Here is an 11,159-nt window from a genome sequence, read left to right as displayed (position 1 = left end):
AGGGAGAGGAGGAACAGCCAACAGGGAGTGGAGGTGGGGCTCCGGAGGTTATGGAGGAGGCTGGGGAAGGGCAGAAAGTGGTTGGGCAGTCAGAGGAAGAACCAGGCCCATCCCCTCTTCATCCTAGGGCACGCAGGGAGGACTGGAGAAGAAAACAACCTGGCTTATGAGAGAGGAAGCGGCCATGATCCCCCTCATTGGTTGCAGCTGAGGAGAATAGTATATAAGAGAGACAGTCAAAACACAGCATTGCCAGAAGCAAAGTGTGTGTTATTTTGGGCTGAAGTTATCTTGGTTGGTGTCCTTCCAACAGACTATGCCTTGTTATCTCTTTGAAGCTGGTAATTACTTATCCTGGTCGGTTGTTGGAACTTCCTTCATTATAGTTTGTTTTAGTTTTTTATTTCACCTCTATCTGCTCATTAAGCTCGGACTGTGTTGCTTTCTTTTGAAGACTATTTTTGAATATTTTTTATCTCCAACTGAGAATAATTGAACAGTGGGGCCAAGTTGGAGGCATTAAAGGACATTTATTTACATTTTGGGTTTTGTTATGTTTGTGTTACACTCTGGGTCATCACACTTTCTATTGTGGACCGGTAAAAGGAGATCATCAGTCGTTGTTCCACTTTATTCTTTCACAAAACCCTGAGGAAACGGAGTCTCTGTTGGGCCTTTCTGGCCACCTGGGTTGTGTTGATTTTCCAGGTAAGATCTTTGCTGAGGTAGACTCTTGGGAATTTAAAGGAGGAAACACTCTCCACACAGCCCCCCTCGACGTAAAGTGGGACAGGTTCCTCTCTCTTCTTCCGGAAGTCTAACACCATCTCCTTTGTCTTGCTGATGTTCAGATGCAGGTTGTTTTCCAGGCACCATAAGAATAATTTTTGAACCTTCCCCCTGTACGCTGTTCTGTCTCCACCTGTAATGAGACCCAATGCGGTGGTATCACCTGTGAACGTAATGATCACAGTGGATGAAAGCTTGCGATACGTAAGGATCACAAATCATTTTGCTTTCTTTCTTTCTTTTTTTAGCAAGACTTCTCAGTAGGCTATATTTTTAATGGGAATCGGGATGAGGTAAATGACATTAAATTTTAGTTACTATTTTATGATGTTCCCTTTTATGGTTGGTGTTTCCAAGCCTGTAATCACCTACTTAAAACTGCCAGCGGAGAAGTGAAGCGCTCACTCTGGCGCGGACTCCAAAGCACTTCTTCCAAAACATGTTTGAAGCATGTGTGGATCCAACCATCAGGTGATTTGGCTTCGTTCTTCAGAGGGGTGAGTTATCTCTCTTTATCAGGAGCCACCGATAACGCTCATCCATGCTAACGCCATTAACATTGGAAGCACGAAGCACTGAACCATTAAAGCATCATGCTCCAAATGTTTTTTTTTTTGAAACTCTTTCCAATGATTAGTCTTTTTTTACCCACTGCCGAACTGAATTTTTTTTTTGTTAAAAAAAGAGACCAGATGGCACTAGTTTTTTTCTGTCCAGAAACCCTTGCCAGAAAGAATTCTGAATCCTGCGCTGTACTACACATACGCTGTAATTTCAAATTGTCTAACTGAAATGGGATAACGCTGTTGAGCCTGTTTAGCTGTTTTCCACAACTTCAGGAGCAATGGTGGGTAGAGACCAGACAAATCAGAAATCCTAGACCAAGCTGAGTCCAAAAATGCTACAGAAGCCAGGCACTCAGACAAATCAACTATCAACAGGTACATAGAAATAATAATAATAACAACAGAATAACAGTGTTGGAAGGGATCTTGTATCTAATCCAACTCCCTGTCCAAGCAGGAGACACTACACCATTTCTGACAGATGGCAGTCCATTCTCTTCTTGAAAGCTTCCAGGGATGAAGTTTCCACAACTTCCGGGGACAACTTCTGTTCCATGGGTTGATTGTTCTCACTGTCAGAAAGTTTCTCCTTATTTCCAGGTTGAATCTCTCCTTGATTAGTTTCCATCCATTATCCCTTTTCTGGCCTTCAGGTGCTTTGGAAAATAGCTTGACCCCTCAAGTATTAGGACACTTCTTTCATGTCTTCCCTGGTCCTTCTCTTCACCTGACTAGCCACGGAACAGTTCTTCATAGGCTTTAACCTCAGGGATGGGATCCGACCGGTATAACTACCGGTTCTGTCGCTCTGCATCGCGTGTGCATGCGTGTGCACGAGTCACGTGAGTCGTGCGAGTGCAATTTATGATCTGCTAAGCTGCCCGGACAGCTGAGCAGCACTGTGTGCAAGTGCGCAGTGGTTGGAAAAGCCTGCTTTTTTCCTGCTTTTTCAAACTGCAGCTGTGTTGTGCAAAGCAGCTGCGGTTGAAAACCCAGGAAATAAAGGTCAGATAAGAGCCCCAGCAGGCGCACGGGCCAAAACAGCAGCAGACATAGAACCAGTTCTATATATGCTCTCCGATTGCTGCTTTTTAGAGCAACTGGTTCTACAGAAGTGGACAGAACCGGTAGAATCCCACCCCTGTTTAACCTCCAGTCCCCTAATCATCTTTGTTGATCTACTCTGCACTCTTTCTCAACCTGTGGGTCGCCTGGAGAGATGGTTCTGTATGCCACTTGCAGCACGCGTGCCATAGTTTCACCATCAGGGTTCTAGAGTCTCAACATCATTTTGATAGTGTGGTGACTAAAACTGGATGCAGTATTCCAGGTGTGCTCTTACTAAGGCTTTATAGAGCAGTACTAGCACCTCATGTTTACTAACAGTTCTGTGGGTGTGGCTTGGTGGGTGTGGCAGGAGAAGAATATACTGTAAAATCCCCATTCCCTCCCCACTCCACTAACCTGCTTTCCAGCTCCGTTCTCTTGCGCAGGGCAACCAAAGGAGACCCAGCCGATCAGCTGTGGGGGTGGTTTGATGGGCATGGTGTTCTGTGGGCGTGGCTTGGTGGGCATGGCAGGGGAAGAATACTGCAAATTCCCCCTTCCCTCTCCACCCCACTGACCTGCTTTCCAGCTCCATTCTCCTGTTCAGGGCAACCAAAGAAGGCCCAGTCGATCAGCTGTGGGGGTGGTTTGATGGGCATGGTGTTCTGTGGGCGTGGCTTGGTGGGCATGGCAGGGGAAGGATGCTGCAAATTCCCCCTTCCCTCTCCACCCCACTGACCTGCTTTCCAGCTCCATTCTCCTGTTCAGGGCAACCAAAGGAGACCCAGCCGATCAGCTGTGGGGGTGGTTTGATGGGCATGGTGTTCTGTGGGCGTGGCTTGGTGGGCATGGCAGGGGAAGGATGCTGCAAATTCCCCCTTCCCTCTCCACCCCACTGACCTGCTTTCCAGCTCCATTCTCCTGTTCAGGGCAACCAAAGAAGGCCCAGTCGATCAGCTGGGACTCAAGGGGAGGCAAAGAAGAGATGGGTTGGGGGGGCCAGTCAGAGGTGGGATTGGCCGGTTCTCTGAACTACTTAAATTTTTCACTACAGGTTCTCCAGAACTGGTACAAACCGGCTGAATCCCACCTCTGAACAGAGGGATTGAATCAAGATCATTTTGGTCCCCAAGTTCTGAAATTGCACTTGGTATCTTCTTGGCAGAAGAAAGTCAATTAGTCACACCAACTTGTTCCTGGCGTTCCCTTGCGGTAGCTCTTCCGAAACTTGAAAGTCCACATTTAATAGAGTTGGTGGGTGTCAGGAGCTCCAAAAGCACCTCGGATAATGGAGTAGCAGCTGCTGCCTGCTGGAATAATAGCCGAAACACAATGAGCCAATTGACGGAAAGAACAAAAGATCTTGGACGGTGCCAAGTGGAGACGAAAAGAAGTCAAGGGCCTTTGATCTCAGCAACAGTTAGCACAGCGGGAACTCCGCTCTCTTCTTCAATGAGAGAAAACATTATTTTGCTCAGCTCTCATTGGTTAGAGCCCTTTCAAATCGACGAGGACGCTGCGTTTAAGGGACATTGCAATTGAAAAGAAAGTTGGTTTTGGCATAGGCGCTCCATCCCTGGAGGTGGTTAAGAAGACACGTGCCTGAAATGGTACGGGGTCTCCTGCTTCATCGGGGTGGGGGGGAGGGTTGGCTTAGAACAGCGGCCCCCAACTTTTGGGGTACCGGGGACTGGTTTTGTGGAAAGAGGTTTTTCCACAGACCAGGTGTGTGTGTGTGGTGTTTCACGTACTTTCTGCATCCTGTTCACTTGTTCTCGTGGACCAGTTTCTGGCATGGAACAGGGGTTGGGTGTTGTGGCCCACGAGCGGTGAGCAGAGCTGGCGGAAGATTTGGACAATGAGAAGGTTGGGGAGGACCATGGGCCAGTCCTGGAGTCTGAGGAAGGCTCTGATGAGGGCTCTGTGTAGGAGGCAGAAATGGGGCCAGGGCCGTCCGACAGCTATCAGCTGCCTTTGGAGTCGGAGATCACTGGGAAAGAAGAACAGCTGGAGCCTGTTCTCTATGTGCGCATGCACAGAGCTGCCAGGAGAAGGGAACAGTTAAGGAACAGGGGTTGAGTCAGGAGTAAAAACACAGGTCGACGGTGAATGGCTCCTCCCAGAAGGAATAAAGAGGAGCGAAAGGGGAGTGGTGTCTGCAGGAGACGATTAGTTCAATTCATGAGGGTGAAGATCTGTTCCTGACTTCTTGCCAAGTAATTGCTGCTACAGTGTGGCGTTTGGAACCTATCGGCCTGGCAACTCTCCCAACCTGATAAAGGTCTGTCATTCTGAAATCTCATGAAAGACCGTTGGCCAGGACTTTTCTGGAGAGGAATTCCCTTTAACCTAAATAAAAGGGGGTTTTATCGGGACGAGGAGTCGAGGAAAGTCTGCGGAGTCCGGGGAGGGCAACCCTGCCCCCCGCCATGGTGCAAGAGGCCGACTAGGCCATGCAACCAAGCAGAGAATCCTTTGCTAAAGTTTTTGAAATCCACCCCTGATTGTCACCAGTCTTTTTCGTAGCTTTCCAGCCTTTTAAACAGCTATTTTTGGTGGAGGGAAATTGCACCCAACCGAAAATGGAGAAGTGCCCCGACAGGAAACACAAAAATAAATAAATATATCCTTTTCATCTCATGCCTAGATTCTGATGTCAGCAATTCTGTCTTTTGGACTAAGTTTTCATTGCTCATTCATAGCTCCTCGGAAGCAGGAGGCTGCCTGGCTGGGTACAAAAAGGCCCCCCTCGTTTCTTGGAATTCTCATCCGTGCGTAAAAGTGTTCATCCATTTCCAGTTGGATGAATGGAAAATCATGACATTTCGGTGTTACCAAGCATATGAAAAATCCCAAACTGTTTTCTCGTGTCGTCCTCACGAAACATAGTTTTATGGCGAGTTAAGGTTAACACAAGCCTACCTATATCCTTGGAGGAAAGTAAGGAGTGAGTCCGACACAACACTGTGTGTGATCTAGCTGTTTCTGATTTAGGGCCTGGAGATCCTTGGGACCAATTTCTGCCTGGTGTTTCTGCTCAACTGGTAAGAATTTGTCTTCTTCGGGAACCTCAAAGGTGGGTCAAACAATCAATGAATCAGAATAAAGCTGGAAGGGACCTTGGAGGTCTTCTAGTCTAACCCCTTTCTCAAGCAGGAGGCCCTCTACCATTTCAAACAAGTGACTGTCCAGTCTCATCTTCAAAACCTCCAGTGACGAAGCACCTGCAACCTCTGAAGGCAACTGGTTAATTCTCCTAAATGACAGGTAGTTTCTCCTTCATTTCAGGTTGCTTCTCTCCTTGATTAGTTTTTTTTAAATTTTATTTTTAATTTTATTGGTTTTGGCAAGCGATTATAAGATAACAGGTAAAAGTGTAAACGTAGTTATGAATACATGAAAAGGATACATATAAGAAAAATAAAAAGAAACAATAGGACAGGGACGGTAGGAACATTGGTGCGCTTATGCTCACCCTCTTTCCATCCGTTGTTTCTTCTCTTATCTTCTGGTGCTTTGGAAAATCAGTTGATTCCCTCCTCTCTGTGGCAGCCTTTCAGATACTGGAATGCTGCTATCATGTCACCCCCTGGTCCTTCTTTTCTCTAGACTGGCCATACTCAGTTCCAGCAATTGTTCTTTGTATGTTTTAGTTTCCAGGCCTTTCATCCTTTTTGTTCAGAGTCTGAATCCGAGGAGGAAAATGAACAGCTGACAGGGAGTGGGAGTGTGGCTCCGGTGGCTGTGGAGGAAACTGGGGAAGGGCAAAGTCCAGCTGGGCAGAGCAGGGGAGAGGTAGAACAAGGGAGAGGGAGTTCAGAGGAAGACCCAGGCCCAACCCCCTCTTCATCCCAGGGCACACAGGGAGGAATGAAGAAGAGAGTGATGTGGGTTGCATGGCTTATGGGGGAGGAAAGGGCCCTGATTCCCTTCATTAGCCACAGCTGGGAATGAGAGTTTAAAAGAACTGAATGCTGACTGTGGCAGCTGCTGGGAGCAAACGTGACTTTATCCTGTGTTGTCGTTGCTGATCTGTGTTCCTGGCGTCTTCCCAACAGTGTGAGTTTTGTCGTGTCTTCATGTCTGGAATTCTTGCTCCTGCCCTTCCAAACTAATTACCTCATCTTGCCTTGATTGGACTTATAGTTATAGTTTTTGTTGACCACGTTTTGGACTTGATTCCCTGCAGTCAAAGGCTGTTCCTGGGAGAGTTTTTATCCAGCTCAGAAGGTAACCAGGACATTGGGGGCAAAGTTGAAGCTATTAAAGGGACTCCTATTGATTATCTGACTGTGTTGCCTTTGTGCACACCCCTTTGGGTTATCACAATCTTCGTTTCTTTTCTCTGCACTTTTTCCAAAAGTCTCAACATCTATTTTTGTCAGGCGGTGACCAAAACTAGATGCAGCATTCCAGGTGTGGTTTTACTAAGGCGGTACTAATATTTCATCTGGTTTCGATTCTATGCCTCTGTTTATGCCACCGAGGATTGTACTAGCTTTTTTGGCTGCTGCTGCACATGGCTGGCTCTTATTTAAGGGATCGTCCCAAATCCCTCTTAGAATTCTTGTTTATGAGCCAGGTTTCACCTCATCAGAACTTGTACCTTTGATTTTTCCTGCCTAAGTTTAAAACCTTGCTTTTCTCCACATTAAAATTTTCCTTTTGTTGGATGGGGCTCATTGTTCAAGTCTGTTGAGATCTTTTTTGGATCCTGTCATGTCCTTCCTCCTACGTTCGAATGGCATCCCCTCAGATCCAGGGATCAGTTTTATTTCTTTCTTTTTAACAGCCCTTAGGGTGGACCCATTGTGAGCTGTATAATCCTTTGTATAATCTGAAGATTAATGAATGCAGAGTTCCATTGTCTCTGACTCTGTGATTTATATGGTAATGTTATTTGTGGTTTGGATTCTGTACTCGAAAGCCTGCAACTCTGATTGGCCAGGGAATAGCAGATTGTGATTGGTCACCGCAGACTGATCCAATTGGCTAGTAAACGGGCTGCCGCGATTGGCCCAGCCAAGAGAGGCAAACTCAAATCGCCTTCATTGGCTGCCTAGCCGCAGCCAGCCCTATATAAGGGGCTGCTGCGGCTGGGATAGTTTGCTCAGATCTGAAGTCACTAATAAAGAGTTGTTGTTGTTATCTGAGTCTTGCCTCCGTTCTTGAACCATCCTCCCAGATCTAACAGTACTCTTTAACCTGGTTTGCATAAATAGGATATACAATATAAGCTGCTCCATGTTGGCTTGGCTTGGAGTAATGCGTGCATCCTATAAATAAGTAAATAATTTTTTTTTGCTGATCTTCTCCCTTCAGGAATGCAGAGCTATCATGTCACAATGTTCTCTGATCACCCTCCTTGGTCTTCCCACCTAAGGGATCTGTTCATATTTTGGAGATGTTTTATTCCAATATGCATGTCCTTGATTTGCTAAGTACCCTTACAAAGTTTTGCAGGTAGTCATGTTTGAGTCACATCAATGACAGTTTAGGCACTTTTATTTTCAGGCACAAACAACCAGATCCACTCATGGACAACCTTAATCAATAACTTCATTGTTTACCACCTGCGTTACAAGAACTGCTTGCCTTCCCTTGGGAACAGTCAGCTAAAATTTCATGCATGGATTACTACAAAATATGGGATAAGTTTTATGGTTGGTTAGAAAAGAGGAAGGATCAAGACAATAAGAAATTATTAAATGTATTTACATATATATATATATCTTTGGTTATTTGGGTTTTCTCCCGCGTAAGATTGGAAGTATCTAGGCAACGTTTCGATGAAGTCTCATTCATCATCTTCAGGCTTGTGTCTTCGGCTCTGTGCTTCAGAGTGAGAAGCACAGAGCCAAAGACACAAGCCTGAAGATGATGAATGAGACTTCATCAAAACGTTGCCTAGATACTTCCAATCTTACGCGGGAGAAAACCCGAATAACCCAAGATCCACATACAAATAGCCGCGAGAACCTCAGAAAACAAATATATATATATATCTTGATTATATAGAAAGTAAATTTGTATGATTTTTATATGTGAGTTAGCAATGTAAGACAAATATGTGGGTTAAGAGGATTGTACCATGTTCAATGTTTTTAATGTTTTTATTTTTTTGGTTTTTGTTTATGTTTGTTTGTTCAATAAAATCTTTAAAATTAAAAAAAAATATTTCATGCACGGGGATTCCAAGCTAGGACCTCACTTGACTTCTCCTTTCAGCCCAGCTGGCAGTTTCCCAGCATCAATATGTATTTTGCCAGGAGATTTATTTCTCCAAATGCACAGAAACACATTTATGGAGACCTATCTGAAAGGTCTTTGAACTCACTGTTTTGCTTTGGAGAGAGATAACAAGAGTGACTGAATTATTCCTGGGGAAAAAATATCTAGACTTTCACTCAAGACTCACAGGGAAGGGAAAACATCAACATTCAACCAGAGGAATAAGTTTATTTTATATTCACAGAAAACAAGCAAGTTAATTTGTCAAGCTTGCCTCTTTCTTGCCTTTCCTTCTACACACTCTTCCACTTCCACATACCTCTACAATCCAAAGTCTTCAAAATTCTTTTTTGCACCTCTGAATAAACCTTTGTCTTTCAGATGGAAAAATCACAATTCTCTTCCAAAAGGGTAATTAGAGAACTTTTCGAGCACATTTTGAGACCAGGAGGGGAGGGGGTTGATCTGGGCATCCCCCACCACCACTTCCTCCTATAACGAAAATGCCTAATTGGGATTTCGCTACACCTAAGGTTTGCGGCAAATATTTTACTGAGAAAAGCTACATTAACGTATGTATTTAAGGGGTGCCCGCATATAAATCGGTGCCACTGTAGGCACCCTATCAAAATTTGTGTAATTAAGTGTCAGAAAGGATTTATATGTCTATTTGTCTGTGAGGCTTGTCTTTTGTAATTTAAGCAGCAATCCTGCACGAGCTATTGCAGTTTTTGGTCAATCAATTTCATGACTCGTTTTCTGGAATGAAAAAAAGCCACAGGAGTCTGTAGCCTTCAGATGTGCCCCCCTTCCCCTTACAAATAACAGGTGCATATCAGAGGAACCCATGGAAAATAATTTTTTTAAAAAATCACCTACAGTCCAATTCTTGGTATCTTTGTTTACTCCAAAGTAAGATTTCTAAAATACAAACAGAGCATTGCAACTTGACTGTGTTGACCCGGGGCATGGCGCAAAAGCAACAAAGTCACAAAAATAGGTAAAGTCCCTTTAATACCTCCAATTTGGCCCTCAATGTCCAGTTATCTTCAGCTGGAGAAAAGAAAACTCTCCCAAGAACAGTTTTTAAAGGGAAGACATTCAGTCTGAACCCAAAGTACATAAAAAATTATAAATAAAAAATCAACACAAACCACGCTGTAGCAATTAACAAGACAGGGCAGGATAAGGAATTGCAGACTTCAAAAAATAACAAAAACACACACAGTTGGGAGGACGCCAGAATCAGATAAGCCTCGACAAACAAATATAATTCATGCTTTGCTTCCAGCAAGGTGCTGTGCACAAATGCTCTTAAAATCCTGTTTTCCCAGCTGCAGCTAATGAAGGGGATCAGGATCCTTTCCTCCCCCATAAACCATGCAACTCACGTTGCTCCCTTATCCGTTCTTCCCTGCATGCCCTAGGATGAAGAGGGGGTGGGCCTGGGTCTTCCTCTGAATGCCCAGCCGGCCTGTGCCCTTCCCCAGTTTCCTCCACAGCCACCAGAGCCACACTCCCACTCCCTCTCAGCTGCTCGACCTCCCCCTTGAAATCCAATTCCAACAGGGGCATGACATTTACTTTACCAATGGGCATCAATGAATCCAAAGGTCATATATGTCATTTGTGAGCTCCTGTGGTGGTGCAGTGATTAAGATGATGGAGAAGAACTTGAGAAACCTTGGTCCAAAGCCACCTTCAATGGTAAACCCAAATGAAGGTGGCGTTTAACTCTTTCACAATTCCAGCCACTTAACAGAATAACAGAACTGGAAGTTTTGGAGGTCTTCTAGTCCAACCTCTGTTCAAGCAGGAGACCCTTACAGAGTCCTAGTCATTCCGTGATATTAACAGAATGGAAAAGGATAGAACAGAGTAGAATAGAATAGAATTAGAACCGAGGAATGAACAATTGGATTGGATTGGATTGGATTGGATTGGATTGGATTGGATTGGATTGGATTGGATTGGATTGGATTGGAATGGAATAGAATTAGAATAGAATTGGAATAGAGGAATGAAGTAGATCAGATTAGATTGAATTGGATGGGGCTGAAATGGAATGGAAGAGAATGGAATTAGAATAGGGGAATGAAGATTTAGGTAGATTGGATTAGATTGGATTGGATTGGATTGGATTGGATTGGAATGGAATGGAGTGGAATTAGAATAGAGGAATGAAGAATTAGATAGAATGGATTGGATCTGGAATGGAATGGAATAGAATTAGAATAGAATAGAATTAGAATAGAGGAATGAAGAAGTAGATTATATTATATTATATTGGATTGGATTGGATTGAAATGGAATAGAATAGAATAGAATAGAATAGAATAGAATAGAATAGAATAGAATAGAATAGAGAAATGAAGAATTAGATTACATGAGATTAGAAGAGAAGAGAAGAGAAGAGAAGGGAAGAGAAGAGAAGAGAAGAGAAGACCTGGACCTTGAAGGTCTTCTAGTCCAGCCCCCTACTCAAGCAGGAGACCTTCTACCATTTGAGACAAGTGGCTGCCCAGT

General features: G+C 44.3%; 1 long non-coding RNA gene across 1 annotated transcript; it reads left to right on the top strand.

Moving 5' to 3' along the window:
* Nucleotides 1–1,198: 1,198 nt before the first annotated feature.
* Nucleotides 1,199–8,042, top strand: LOC148125474 (uncharacterized). The gene is made up of 3 exons (XR_015744190.1): nucleotides 1,199–1,286; nucleotides 5,397–5,446; nucleotides 7,917–8,042. It is a non-coding gene; the product is annotated as an uncharacterized LOC148125474 (long non-coding RNA).
* Nucleotides 8,043–11,159: the final 3,117 nt, after the last annotated feature.

The sequence above is a fragment of the Pseudonaja textilis genome, chromosome 6, assembly GCF_049901715.1.
Source record: "Pseudonaja textilis isolate UNSWEBS1 chromosome 6, rPseTex1.2, whole genome shotgun sequence".
Taxonomy (NCBI): domain Eukaryota; kingdom Metazoa; phylum Chordata; class Lepidosauria; order Squamata; family Elapidae; genus Pseudonaja; species Pseudonaja textilis.
Note: the sequence above shows the minus strand (reverse complement) of the source record. Positions and strands in the feature narration are given on the sequence as shown.